Source organism: Notechis scutatus, chromosome 7 (genome assembly GCF_049901735.1).
Source record: "Notechis scutatus isolate UNSWTSFEM ecotype Mainland chromosome 7, rNotScu1.2, whole genome shotgun sequence".
Classification (NCBI taxonomy): Eukaryota; Metazoa; Chordata; class Lepidosauria; order Squamata; family Elapidae; genus Notechis; species Notechis scutatus.
Genome location: NC_142015.1, coordinates 20,695,057 through 20,709,967, shown reverse-complemented (window position 1 = coordinate 20,709,967; position 14,911 = coordinate 20,695,057). Strand labels below are relative to the sequence as shown.

The 14,911-nt window shown below is 41.2% G+C and overlaps 1 protein-coding gene across 1 annotated transcript in view; it reads right to left on the bottom strand.

Moving 5' to 3' along the window:
* The window catches only part of NTM (neurotrimin), a 785,771-nt gene that overhangs the window by 373,954 nt on the left and 396,906 nt on the right, over nucleotides 1-14,911 (bottom strand). The window lies entirely within an intron of this gene.

The following is a 14,911-nucleotide window of genomic DNA, read 5'->3' as shown; positions in this document are numbered from 1 at the left end:
TCACTCGGCAAATACCCTTTTTTTAACTTCTGACCTGGCCAGGCAAACAGTTAAGCAACGAGGGAGGAGAAACAATAATGGGAGTAATGAGTACCATTTAGCTTTGAGAAAGATCGTGTGAAGTGTTAATACCACTTTATAATGCCTCGGTAAGGCCACACTTGGAATTCTGCATCCAGTTTTGGTTGCCACGGTGTGACAAAAGATGTCCAGATTCTTGAAAGAGTGCAGAGAAGAGCAACAAAGAGGATTAGGGGACTGGAGGCTAAAACGTATGAATAATGGTTGCTGGAATTGGGTATGTCTAGTTTGATGAAAAGAAGGACTAGGGGTGATATGATAGCAGCATTCCAGTATCTCAGGGGTTGCCACAAAGAAGAGGGAGTCAAACCACTGGAATAGTTAAAAAAGCAAGAGCTTAATGTAGATAGAACTCCTTGCAAAACTTCAAACAATTAAATTTGAACTCTTTCTGGCATGAGCCAAAGAGAGAGCTGTGAAAATACATACAGACTCATCATATTCTGGACATAAACTTTTTTCCCTCAAGATGATGCTACAGGGCACTGCATGCCAAAACAATTAGACCCGGGGACAGTTTTTGCCCCCATGCCATCACTTTGCTAAACAACTACTTCCTGCAACACTGTCTTTTATACCCTGGGATGTCAAGCCATCTAATAGGGCTGTATTATTATTATCCTTCTCATCTTTCCTATTATCTATTTCCTTAGCTTCTTATGACCATAACTATGTTGTTTGTATTATGATTTATGTTGATTGCTTTTTTAGTATCCTATGATTATCATTGAGTGTTATATGGTTTATGATTATTGTATTTTATTATTGTGATCATGATTTATCACTTGTTTGCATGTACACTGAGAGCTTATGCACCATAGACAAATTCCTCATGTGTCCAATCACACTTGGCCAATAAAGAATTCTATTTAAAAAGTAGATATTTTTGGCCTAACAAAGATATGGTATAGAGGAGACCCAATCTCCCAATGCTTGAAGGCTGTCCAAGGGAAGAGGGTGTTGACTTGTTCTTCAAAGCACCAAAGGGCAGGCCAAGAAGCATTGGGTGGAAGCTCATCAGATCCAACTTGGAAATAAGAAGGAACTTCCTGACAGTAAGAACAATTGATCAATGGAACAGCTTGCCTACTGGAGTTATGGATGCTCTGTCACTGGAAGTTTTCAAGAAAAGACTGGACAACATTTGTCCAGGATGGTATAACAGATAACAGATAATCAAAGTTGGAAGGGACCTTATAGGTCATCTAGTGCAACCCCCTGCCCAACCAGGAGACCCTACAACATTTTGGACAAATGGCAGTCCAATCTCTTCTTGAAAGTCTCAAGTGATGACGCTCCCACAACTTTGGAAGGCAACTTTTGTTCCATTGGTTGATTGTTCTCACTGTCAGAAAGTTTCTCCTTATTTCCAGGTTGAATCTCCTTGTTCAGTTTCCATCCATTACTCCTTGTCTGGCCTATAGGCACTTTAGAAAATAGCTTGACCCCTTCCTGTCTGTGGCAGTCCCTCATATAAGATCTCTTGTCTTTAGCAGAGAGTTGGACCTAGAAGACCTCCAAACTCCCATCCAGTCCTGTGATTCTATGGTTCTAATTTGTGGCGTGACATGAATTGCTGAGTTTGTTTTTACACAGATATTAATTCCATCCTTTTCATCCCACCCTCCATCATCATATGGAGAAGTAGGGAGCCCAGTTATTCAGTAGGCAGTGTGTTTGTTTCTCTGGGAGTGTAAATGGAAATGGACCTTGCAGACAGGACAACGGAGGGAAGACTCCACAAAGCAAAACTGGCAGCAGCAGTTGAAAAGATCTCCTCTACTTCCCGGGAGAGACAAGAAGGACAAGACTGATGTGTTGGTAATCCTTGAGACATGGAAAGAAAGAATAACAGCAACCGTAGTTTTTTTTTTTTTTTTGAACTGTATGAAAGCTCTGAACTTCTGCAGAAGCCATCAAGTATTGCCTCTAGTTCCTTGGCGCTCTTGCCATGAACATTTGTTATTCTTTACAACATTTGATCAGAAAACTCAGCATAGAACTTAAAGGAAGAAACCAAAGTTCAATATATAGTAAATGCCTTCTCTATAACCTTGGGAGTACTTTTCTAATTTCTAATTATCTAGATCTCATGTTAAGATGCAACTACTGCAAACTAAATTGAAGTATCATCTCAGCAATTTAAGGAGAGCTGCTATTCTAACAAAGAATGGCCTAAGATGCTTGAAACAAAATTGCCCTTTTACATTTGAATAGGAGTGGAGAGTATGCCTGGACATCAGTCACAAAGAGAATACAGTTTTCCGCTCTTCGTTCCTAGCTCTTCCAGATTTTGACAATATATCCTCTGTCTTCAAGCCCTATCTTCAAGGCTAAGTAATTTAAATTATTTCCTCCATAACAACCTCTAACAAGATATCTCTAAATTAGGTAGGAAACTTGATTCATCCTAATGATTATAAATGCAAAATTGCTGTTCAATTGATTTAAAGAAAAAGAGTACAGGGGACATATATTTTGCCTTGCACATATTTCACTTCAACTTTGGAAAAAAAAATAGTAAATGCCCTCTCTCTTCAAGGTCAGTCTGAGCAACTGGACTCACTTGGGGCTCTTAAAATAAATTTCTGCCGCCAAATTTCTTGAGAGGTTTCTGCTTTCATCAGCAGAAAACAACCCCAGTCTCCTTCTCAGTTGTTTGAGGAAACCTCTGTAGAAAAGGACTCCAGGTATCTAAAGGCACATGAGTTGGTTCCAGCTTTGCAGCTATGATCTCAGTTCCCATAAATCACAGTGAAGTCCTCACTCTCCCAAATTAAATGCCTGAAGAGCACCATCCTGGTATTATGGTGAAAAGTTTGTAAAAGGTTGAACAAAGGATTCAGGCTACGATGTTTTGAATTCCCCCCCCCTTTCTTTCAATGAACCGCTTAAAATCAGGGGTGGGCTGCTGGGGGTTCGCAGGGGTTTGGGAGATCCCCTAGCTAAGATTCTGTGCAGTTTGGAGAACCCCCAAATCCCACTCCGGGCTGGCCCCGCCTACCGATCCCCTCCCCTCCCAGGAGTCCCCACGTGGCCCATTTTGGATGCGGGTAAGTGCAGGATGAGCATGGAGGCTCAGGGAGGGTGAAAAATGGGCCTCCCGGAAGTTTGAGAAGGCCGGAAATGGGCCCGTTTCCGGCTTCCAGAGAGCTTCCGGAGGCTGGGGAGGCCATTTTCACCCTCCCGGAGGCTTGAAAAAAGCCTCTGGAGCCTGGGGAGGGCAATATGCCCCCCCAGCCATGGTGCAGGAGGCTGGCTAGGCCACGCCCACCATGGCCACGCCCACCCAGCAACCAGTCAGACAACCCATTGCTAAAATTTTTGAAGCCCACCCCTGCTTAAAACCATAGGATTCGTATCTGGGTTTCATATACTTGTGCTCCACAACTGCAAGTTTATGGATCTTACTGGTTAGTGCAGTGGGACCTTCTACTGAGTAAACGTCCCTAGAGTTACAATGCAGAAAAGTATTCATGCTTCTAAGGGCACCTTGCATTATTTCTTCTGATTCTTCTGTTTTGGGCATCTTGTAATATTAAGCTGTATGTCTTTCCCTGCAGGTTGCTTTCTTCCCTGTAGATTGCTTTTGTTTTAATATGACAAAAATGGTGGTCGGGTTTTGGAAATACGCTGCTATATTTAAATTTGAATGATGAATCAACACACTTGCAAAAGGCAGATGATTAATCTTTCTTTGAGAGATCCTTGGTGGTCTCTGAGCTTGGTTGTTTTCTTGACATGTCATTACCCAAACTAGGTAACATCTTTAGTGCTAGGTAACACCATTAGGACTAGCAGTGATGATGTTACCTGGTTTGGATAATGAAACATCTACAATAAAACAACCAAGCTCAGAGACCACCAAGGACCTCTCATTTCAACCCTGAGCTAAAAATATTCTCCTTTAATGTGTTTTTTTTTCTTTAATAGATGCATATCCTTAATTTTGCATATTGGGTAACAATGAGGTTAAAAAAAAATGTTGCATGTAGGCCACAGACCAGAGGTGGTATTCAGCCGGTTCTGACCAGTTCTGGAGAACCAGTAGCTGAAATTTTGAGTAGTTCAGAGAACTGGCAAATCCCACCTCTGACTGGCCCCGCCCCTTATTCTCTGCCTCCATTGAGTCCCAGCTGATCGGCTGGGTCTCCTTTGGTTGCCCTGCACAGGAGAATGGAGCTGGAAAGCAGATTAGTCAGGTGGGGAGGGAATGGGGATTTTGCAGTAACCTTCCCTTGCCACGCCCACCAAGCCACGCTACGGCCACAGAACCGGTAGTAAAAAAAAAATGTCAATCCCACCACTGCAACAGACTAAAGAAGGAAGATTATTTCTTTGCAAGAATACAATTTGGAACCTGTGTTTTTCTGCAATCTATTTGTTCACCATGCAATCCCATAATGTGTTTGGTCTGGTTTGGGCATAGCACACTATGTGGGTAGAACCAACTGTAGCTTAGTTGAGAAGCCAGTTAAACAAATCAAAGTTTAGTGTAACATATGACCCACCCACCGTTACAAAGCAAAACATTGGCTTAAATTGTACTTCCAACTGGACAATTTCCAAAAGTGCAGTTTTGTTTTACAACCACTCCCAGAAGTTCTTGGTGTTTGTTCCCTCTTCCATGAAATCAGTCAAAAAAGATGATGACTTGAGGAACAGAGGCAGAAGAAGAAGGAGAAGCCTTGGGCTAATTCAACCCCCCTATCAAATCAATCTAATTTAGCGCTGGGTCCATTTATCTGGAAGTATTGGGGATTGAGCCCTCTTTCCATGCTCTCAGTCCTTCCAAAGACCCATAAACATCTCCATTGCAAAGCGATTCTATGACAGAGGGAGCAATCACATGGCTGGACATTTTACAGGCTAATTTCCCCGTTAATTTACTGATGCAGTAATAATTGCTATTGCAGCAGTATCCAATTCTAACTCAGACAAAACCAAATGTCCATGGATTGGGAAAAAAACGGCCAACCCTGCCCAGCTTGGTTGGCTATTCTCCAAGACCAGCCAATGTTCTGCTTACCATCTGGACAGCAGATGCGTCTGCTTTTCGCTCCAGCAGAATCATTGCAAGACGTGGCCTGCTGCGGATTCAGCCTTGATTAGCGCACATTATAGAGCGTTCAGCTTCACCTGTGGACTCATCCCTCACCCCTTCCAGCCTCTTCCCTTTTGTTTGCTTCTCATTTACAATCTATTTAGTCATCTATTAAAACTTTTGCCGGCTGCCAAAGCATGGGAGGCTTTCCTGGTTGGAAAACAGCGGTGGTGGCAGGCTGGGACATTCATTCTGGATGAGATGAAGCATTCGGGGAAGGCTTCGTGAAAGAGCAAGCCCAACTTTTGAATGGAGAACCTTTAAAATTGGGGATATCCTCAGGGACAGATTGAAGCGCTTTGTTGGTTTTATATTGAGCTGGGGTGGCGCCGTGGTTAGAATGCAGTACTGCAGGCTACTTCTGCTGACTGCCGGCTGCCTGCAGTTTGCGTCTTACTGGCTCAAGGTTGACTCAGCCTTCCGTCCTTCCGAGGTCTATAAAATAAGGACCCAGATTGTTGTGGGAAAATATGCTGACTCTGTAAAACACTTAGAGCGGGCTGTAAAGTACTGTGAAGCGGCATATAAGTCTAAATGTTATTGCTATCATCTCCACATCAAGCTTATGTGGCCCTATCCGTGAGCCCAGAGTGCAGGGGTAAAATGCTTACCCTTTTAAAATCCTTGTGGGTTCCACCTTCTATAATTTTCTTGGAAAACTGCTGCATTGTTATTTGGCAGGATGTGAGTCCAGAGATGCTGGACATCCTAGGAAGTTTCAGAGCTGGGGTCTTTTGGGGTATAAATGGCCTGCAAATTATCCATTCATTCATTCACATGAACCAGAGCACCGTTTGCCACAGGACAGTTCAGTTCCTGACACTTCCTCTCTAAATTCCAATGAGACATCTTGTCCATTAAAACTGAATGTGGGGTTTTCAACATATGAGGAAGGACGCTACATTTGTGCTATCATCTTTGCAGCTTTCTACCATCATCCTCAGTTATCTCCTCCATGTAGAATATGCACATTTCCCTCTAGAATAAAATTACATTGGCCAACTCTGAAGAACCGATTCGTTTATCAACTAATCTGTTGGATATTAAATGGAAACAACATAACAGATTGCAAGAACAGAAATTAACAGATTATAATACATTTACTTCTAAAACCTTTTTCCTTGTTCTCAGGACTTTTCAAAAGATTCCCCCCCCTGCCTCAATCTGAAATGTTATTTTTCCTCCTTTGGTTCTATTGGCTCTCATAGACAGTTTCCATTTCCTCCATGGGTTGCCTCCTTTATTTATTCGTTTTTTTTAAAATCCCACTTTTATTATTGTTTACAAATAACTCAAAGTGGGGAACTAATACTAACCTAACACTCCTTCTTCCTCATATTTGCGCCACAACAACAACCCTTGGAGGTGAGTTGGGAGGAGAGAGAACAACTGGCCCAAAGTCACCCAACTGGCATGTATGCATAAGGCAGGGCTAGAACTCACAGTCTCCTGGTCACTGGTCCAAAATCACCCAGACAGTTTTCATGCTTAAAATGAGACTAGAACTCATAATCTTCTGGTCATTGGTTCAAAGTCACCCAGATGGCTTTCATGACTAAGGTGGAACTAGAACTCACCTTCTCCTGGTGATTGGCCCAAAGTCACCCAGCTGGCTTTCATGCCTAAGACTGGACTAGAACTCAAAGTCTCCTTAAAACCACTAGACCAATCTTTTCACATCCATTCCAATATCTCAATTAAAATTCTCACAAAAGTTCATAAAAAAGCTCTCAAGAGGAGCATGCATCCAAATACCAAGACAGATCTCTTGTGTCTCCCAGGGACCAGTCCATTATTTTGAGGTATCCCTAAGAGTATATTAATGTCAGGAACCCCTTTTCACTCTTGTTTCTTGGGACATGTTTGCAATTCTTCTAAGCAAGGAAGTTCTATTAGGCTTACATTACAGCCAGCCTGTGGTATCTTCCTCCACCATACATTTATCTTAGTCTCTTGGAAATCTATCTAAGCAAATCACAGCATGAGTTCCTGAATGTCATAAATGAGTTTTGTTCTCTTCAAAGACATATTTTCCTTTGTCTCACTGGAATCTGTTGTCAGTCAGTTTCAGTGTGGGTGCCAGACTCTTCACAGGGAAGACAAGAAACTGAACAGTAGGCATAATACTCTAAACCAGTATTGTATCCCCTGTCTTTATCCCATTATTTTCTCTAAAATAATAATCAGGAAAAAAAACCACCACAGTGTATAACAAAGCAGAGAAGAGACGATGGATTCAGACAGGCACAAATCCTAATTACTTCAGTTGAGGAGGCCATTTTCCAAACATCTCTGGAAAAATACCCCTAGAGCACTTATCTGGGTGAAATGTCCAAAAATGGACCTCTCCAATCATTACACAGTGCCCATAAATATCAACCGTATAAAGAGAGCTCTGTGTTTTGATCAAAATTGCCTCAGAAACAGAATGGAATTCCAGTTGGTTGACATTTACTAGATGTTGACACCATTCTCCAAAGAAGAAGTAAGAAAGAAAGAGAGGGAGAGAGAGAGAGATTGAGATTGAAGGAGCATTACAATTTTTATTGTGAAAAGAGCCCCAGGAGAGATTTTTCCCATTAATTCACATGGGGGGGGGGCTCCACAATTGCTTCTTATAAAGAAGCTAACAACTAGGCTGACTTCTTGCTGTCAATCCTGCTTGCTGTGGAGATTCATACCCATACTTTTGACAGCTGGCAAATTGCCCAGCAGGACATCCACAGCTCCTTTCCCCTATAACTGTGTCTTCTTCTATCCCATGAATATTGTTTTTTTATCTTCTTCCATTCAATCATGCCTGGATAAACCCCTGCCATTTTCTTGGCAAGGTTTGCCGTTGCCTTCTTCCTAGGGCTGAGAGAGAGTGACTGGCCTAAAGTCATCCAGATGGCTTTGTGTCTAAGGCAGAGCTAGAACTCACAGTCTCCTGAAGATTGACCCAAAGTGTCCAGCTGGATTTCATGCCTAAGGCAGGACTAGAATTCACAGTCTTCTGATGGTTGGCTCAAAGTCAGTCAGCTGGCTTTGTGCCTAAGGCAAGACTCATTGTCTCCCAGTGATTGGTTCAAAGTCACCCAGATGGCTTTACTTCTAAGGCAGGGCTAGAACTCACAGTCTCCTGAAGATTGATCCAAAGTGACCAATTGGCTTTCATACCCAAGGCAGGACTAGAACTCACAGTCTCCTAATTTCTATCCTGGTGTCTTCACCATTACACCAAATGGCTCTCTCAGTGAACATTAACAGGCTGCAAACTCCATTCTTAAGCTCCACTCTGCATGCCCCTTTCCTCCCATTCCATTTTTTCTTTCCCAGAAAAAAAAAAAAGATGCATTTTTAAAACCCAGGTAAAATCCTGCATAGCTCTGCTTCTTCCTGTCATTAAATATCCAGCCTCATCTCAGCAACAGGCTACATATTTAGTGGTTTACCAACACTCTTTTGTTTATCCTTAACATTTGCTTTTAAAGTCCTTTCTGGGATCACACAATAGACTATGGTTTGATTACTTAAGGATTAGTGTGCTATGAGAATGCAGACCTTGTGTATTCAACTATGTTTGTAGTACTGAATTAAGACCTACCTACCTTCTTTCTTTCTTTCTTTCTTTCTTTCTTTCTTTCTTTCTTTTTCTTTCTTTCTTTCTCTTTCTTTCTTTCTCTTTCTTTCTTTCTTTCTTTCTTTCTTTCTTTCTTTCTTTCTTCCTTCCTTCCTTCCTTCCTTCCTTCCTTCCTTCCTCCCTCCCTTCCTTCCTTCCTTCCTCCTTCCTTCCTTCCTTCCTTCCTTCCTTCCTTCCTTCCTCTAGCATTTCTTAAGCCATTATTAAATATCAGAAACCATAGGGACAGCACCTTGTGCTTCTAATTCATCTTCCATCATTAGCCTGGAGTGGGAATTTAGGGTAAATTTAATTGACCTTTAGAACTGCACCCAGTAGATTGGCTTAAACATTATTAAAGTGAGGAACACTGCAAGAAAGGTTATCAGAAAATCTAAGAGACTGTTGTTTTCTGATGGACAAACTATGGAAAACAGGACAAAAACAGATAAGAAAAGAGGGAGAAAAATTAGAGGAAGATGGTTAGAGATTGTACAGGGCTTAGCCTCATTGAATTACTGATACAGACAATATTCGGGGTCTGGTAGAATCTTGTCCAGAAATCTCCAAATCAAGACTGGGAAAGAAGATACATTCTGAGGTCCTTGTCATATTCTGGACACAGTGGTGAAATTCATAGATCTGATTAAGATATGGCTTGTTCATGGCAAGTTGATTGAACCACTGTTGGCTGGGTTTATACAACATGATACATCAAAGTAACCACACTATATACAGTAGGATAATGTGTGAAACCAACCAGTTGATGCATGTCCCATAGCTACAGAGAGGGGGATCATGACAGGAGGATTTGAATCTTATCAGAATCTTACGTCTGCTTCTTCCTTATTCCAAGTGATCACAACCAAACATAAAAAGAATGCAATCATTAATTTTTTTTCCTTATGACTAAGATTACCATATATAGTTCTGCATATGTTAGATTGAAGGACAAGTCAAGAACTATATGTTCAGGACTCTTGGTCACATTCTCAGGCTTTTGGGGATCTTACCAGGTTTCATAGATTCTATAATTCCTGCACCATCTATTGGCAAATTTCTCAAGCATATATTCACAAATTACAGACTCATTAAACTTGCTTTTCAAATAATGAGAATATATACCCAATCTCTATGAATCTAGTTTCTACTTCAAATGAATCTTGGCATTAAGAACTCCCTCTTGCTCCCCAATAGTTACTCTGTTATTTTTAATCTTTCCACGGGGCTGGTGTGCAGAAACTTGTCCATCCTATTTGGATTGGTGTCTGCAGAATACCTCTTCTCAAAAGTATTCTCACTGAGGATATTCCCCTCCGCCCCAAGAAAGGCTTAATTCAAGAGAACATGTGCTTCCTAATTCTTCGTATCTTATTGCTGTTTCCCTTGACTCCTCCAAACATCTCATCCTTTTCTCCCAAGATACTGAGAGAGACAAAAATAGAACCAAGTAGAACAAAATTCTTAAAAAAAGAGAAGAAATAAGTGCAAATGTTTCTGTCGAAAGTGAGCTTGGCATAATGCATGCGTATTCAGATCTTTGGCATTAGGTGTGAATGGGATAAAAGCAAACAGAACTAATTTGGGCAGAGCAGTTGGGTGAAAGGGGGAGGGAAGAGTTAATGAACATTTTTTTAGCCTTGTTAGATAGTCATTTTTCATAGATCATCTGCTTGTCCCCTGCTTGTTTGAAACTCTCAAGGTTTCAGGCTTCAAAGCACACAATGACTGCATTTGGCTCATGGATCCACAGGGAGCCACATCAGCAACTTATAACAAACTATGCAGAGAAGGTTCCCATGGGACAAGTGCTCCTTCTGTCAGCCTCTACCTCTGCAACAAGGACGTGGCATCTGCCAACAGCAACTCAAAGGCGTTGGGTAGAGGAACAGGCTATCCGATAGGGAGAATGAAGAGGAAGATCGGATACAGCTTCTTCTTTGATGGTATTCATTAGAGAAGCCAAAATACCAACCTTTCATTAAGTTCATCACATTTCTTTCCGAGTTGTTCCATAGTCAGATGTCCAAACTTTTATTTCAAGTACCTTAGGGGAGGAGGCCAAAGAGAGGCAGAATTGGGACCAGATTGTGGCAGGGTAAAGATGGAGACAAGAGGAAACTTTTGACAATCAAAAGGGCAGTCCCTATTTTTTTAAAGGCAATTTTTTGCCTTTGAAAAAGTTTTACTTGCAATAGCAATAGCACTTAGACTTATATACCGTTTCGCAGTGCTTTTACAGCTCTCTCTAAGCAGTTTACAGAGTCAGCCTCTTGCCCCCAACAGTCTGGCTCCTCATTTTACCCACCTCGGAAGGATGGAAGGCTGAGTCAACCTTGAGCCTGTCAGAATTGAACTGCTGACAGCTGGCAGAGCCTGCAATACTGTATTTTAACCACTATACACGAAGGAAGGAAGGAAGGAAGGAAGGAAGGAAGGAAGGAAGGAAGGAAGGAAGGAAGGAAGGAAGGAAGGAAGGAAGGAAGGAAGGAAGGAAGGAAGGAAGGAAGGGCAACAGCACTAGCAATAGCACTTAGACTTATATACTGCTTTACAGTGCTTCACAGCCTCTCTAAGCGGTTTACAGAGTCAGCCTATTGCCCCAACAGTCTGGCTCCTCATTTTACTGACCTCAGAAGGATGGAAGACTGAGGCAACCTTTGAGCCTGGTGAGATTCGAACTGCTGAACTGTAGGCAGCTGGCAGGCAGCAGAAGTAGCCTGCAGTACTGCATTCGAACCACAGTACCACCGAGGCTCAATAGTGGTGAATATCTGATGAAAAAGTTTCACTTCTCATCCAAAAAGTTTCTTCAGTTCTGACTGAATGGTGGGAAATAGAAATAGCACGCTGAAGTTCGGTCATTAGCTCTCAAAACAAATCAAAAGGGTACTCTCAAATAAAGAATGTCTGGATTAAACATTAAGTGACTCTACTGGTTCGCCAGGCTAAATTGGACTGATTTAATTTGGGTTAATTTTCTTTATGTGGTTTGTCTATCCTGGTATGTTTGCTTTATGATTCCATAAACTGTATGAACCCAGAAAAGAAGTTAATTGATTAAGCAGCTTTAACGTCTTGTGCAAATCTGGTCGATCTCTTGAATAAGAGGTGGACTTTGTTTGATTCTGGAGTTAACAAGCTTCACACTTTCAAACTCCAGGGTTACGTTCCCTAGCAGAATATGGTTGTTCTGGTGAGCGGAAGGCTTGCTAATATATCAGAAACTGGAGTGCTGTTGATGATTATCTGACTCTAAGGCAATACAGAATTATAACAATGGTAATTGCTTATTAGATAGGAGTTGATCTTGCTACTAGTTCAAGAGAATTGGCCTTATCCAACTAATAAAACCCACTGAATTACTGTGCTCAGTCTATGGCCCATCAAGGCATAGTCTCCAAAGTAGACATGCTTTTGGAGCTTAAATGTATTATCATCTTCATTTAATGACCCCATAATCACTTGTGGGGTGGAGTCTGGGCAACTGAATGGAGGTAGCAGAGTGTTTTAATGGCCGGATGCCCTTCCTGTCACCAATACGGAGTTTGTTCAGCAGATATATTCTCATTGTGCCCAGAGAGAGAGAAATATTTGCCTCTACCTAGGATTGAATTTACAGCCTCCTGATTGTGAGGCAAGAGCTTCACCTCTAGTCCACCGCACCACTCCACTGGAGCTCAAACATATCTCCATGTTAAATTATTTCTCAGCTGAGTAGAACTGGCTGGCTAGCTTTCTTCATTCCTTTTTGTATGTGTTGTAGATGATGATGAAGATGATGATCACATCTGAAGGATCTTTTTCCCTTTCCATCTCATTTGTTTTTAAAAATGTGAGCATTGGTTTTTAATCAATGACAAACTGAACCAACTATTCAGTGGTCTTGATGGATGGATGGATGGATGGATGGATTGTTTGATTTTATTTTCAACATTCTCAAGCATTCATGGGATGTTTGATCCCATTTGGCTATTAAAAAAAAGAAGACCCTTTCAGGAAAAGTGAGAACAATTTAAAAAAAAAACTTCTTCCATCACATAACTGTGTAATGTACCAAACATAGACTTATATACTGCTTCACAGTGTTTTACAGCCCTCTCTGAGTGGTTTACAGATTCAGCATCTTGCCCCCAACAATCTGGGTCCTCATTTTACCAACCTCAGAAGGATGGAAGGCTGAGTCAACCCTGAGCCAGTGAAACTCAAACTGCTAAACTGCAGGCAGCCAGCAGCAGAAGCCACCACAGCTCATAGAGTTGGTTTGCTTAAAATTTCTCTGGCATCTGGAGGAAAGTGGTAATTGAAGCTTTGAACATGTATTGCAGCTTCCATCCAGCAGAATGGGACCCATGTGCCTGATTAATAAAGCAGGCTGTGGCCTAATTTCTCAAATGGAGCAAACTGGTTCTCCATATTCGTTGAATGATGAAAAAGCTCAAGAACAAATATTGAGCAAAGGTCTTCTTATTATCCCCAATTTATCATCCATGATTCTTCCTGAACTCAGACAACGGTAGATGTGTCACTCATTCAAAAGCTAGAATCCTCTGAAGATTTCAATTGGGTGGAGGGAGAGGATTGTCAGATTTGTAAGGCACTGGAAAGACTGGGAAAAAGCAAGAAACTCAATCATCTATCAACTGATTTCTCTCTCTACTCCAAAAGCCATATTTATTAAGCTCCCTTGATGAAGATTGCCTTTGTCAATTAGTCCAAAGTTTTTGCTTTCCAAACTTGTTCTTACTCTATCCATCCTAAGAAACTTGGAATGAAGGCAAGTAGGGAATCCATGAAGAAAATGGCATGTTCTCTGGAAGTAGATTTTTTTTAAAAAATAATAATAGATCTTGCTTTTAGAATAAAAAACTTTCCTGTCCTTGAAAGTACTTATGCCATTAAATGAGGAAAATATGTCAGCCATCTGAAAGCTGTGGTGCAGAGTGGGGAGTGGAGAAGAGCTTGATGAACAGAAAGAAGCCTGATTCACATCTGGTTGCAAATAAATTTGTCTTCTAATCAAAGGAAAGAAGAAAACCATGTGTCTTAGTTGGCATTCAGAAAAATGCCACCTTCACTTTTCCTGAAAGACAAATAGCTTCACGGTGATAATGGGCAATATTGTTCTTACCACAATACAAGTCTTTCTTGATATTTGTGCAGGTTTTACCTCAGCCTATTGAGTATGTGATTCCATTCAAAGTGCTGATTTTAATGTTCTTCATGGCTTAAGACCTGGCTTTCTCACAACTGGTTCTGCCCATAGACTAAGAACTTGTATTCTACAAGCAACTTGCTTCAGGACTCTTCATTTAAGAGACTACCATGTCCAGGGATCATAGAGATGGGCCTTTTGAACTGTTGTCCCCTTGTTGGGTCTCAGAGAGTTCTTTATCGTGGACAATCATGCCTGGTCTATATTTTCAAACTGAGATTAGATGAATGAACATATAATGGAACTATATGTCTCAATCATCCAGCTCATGGAACTATAAATGATGCCTGCCCTTCTTTTGAATTGAAAAATTCAATTGACACATACAGTTCTGTCTCTCCTATTACTCAACTTATAGTAGAAAAGAGACCATGTGTCAAAAACTCAAAAGTCCTACAACAGTTTCCTCTATTGTTCTTCAGCTATAGACAGAATCTTGCCAAACTAAAGCAACTATTCTGAGAACTTCTGGGGAGGAGTCATCTTAACCCTCTTCCTCCCAACCAAAGAATCTAAACTTCTCTTATTCCTCTGGAATACAGCCTTCCCTCTCCCTGAGAATCCAGACTGCATTCCACCACACCATGCTACTTTAGCAAAATAAAAAAAGAGTCTGCAAAAGATTAGATTCACAATCAAATAGCTAACTTTTTAAGGTTCATTTAAATTTAGTTGTAGGCTTGTGCAAATTCCTTTCAATTTAGTAGTAGGCTTGACTCAAAACAGTCAGTCTGTACATTGAGTAGATCTGATGTGAATAATCAGTTCAATTGGAAAAAAAACATTGATCTCAGCACCCGCATCAATATGAAGCAAATTACTTCACTTGGGCTGATTCAACCTGAACCAGCGTAGGTGTTAAAAACACATACACACTTGAGTAAAAGACATTCAGATCAACTGAAATGTA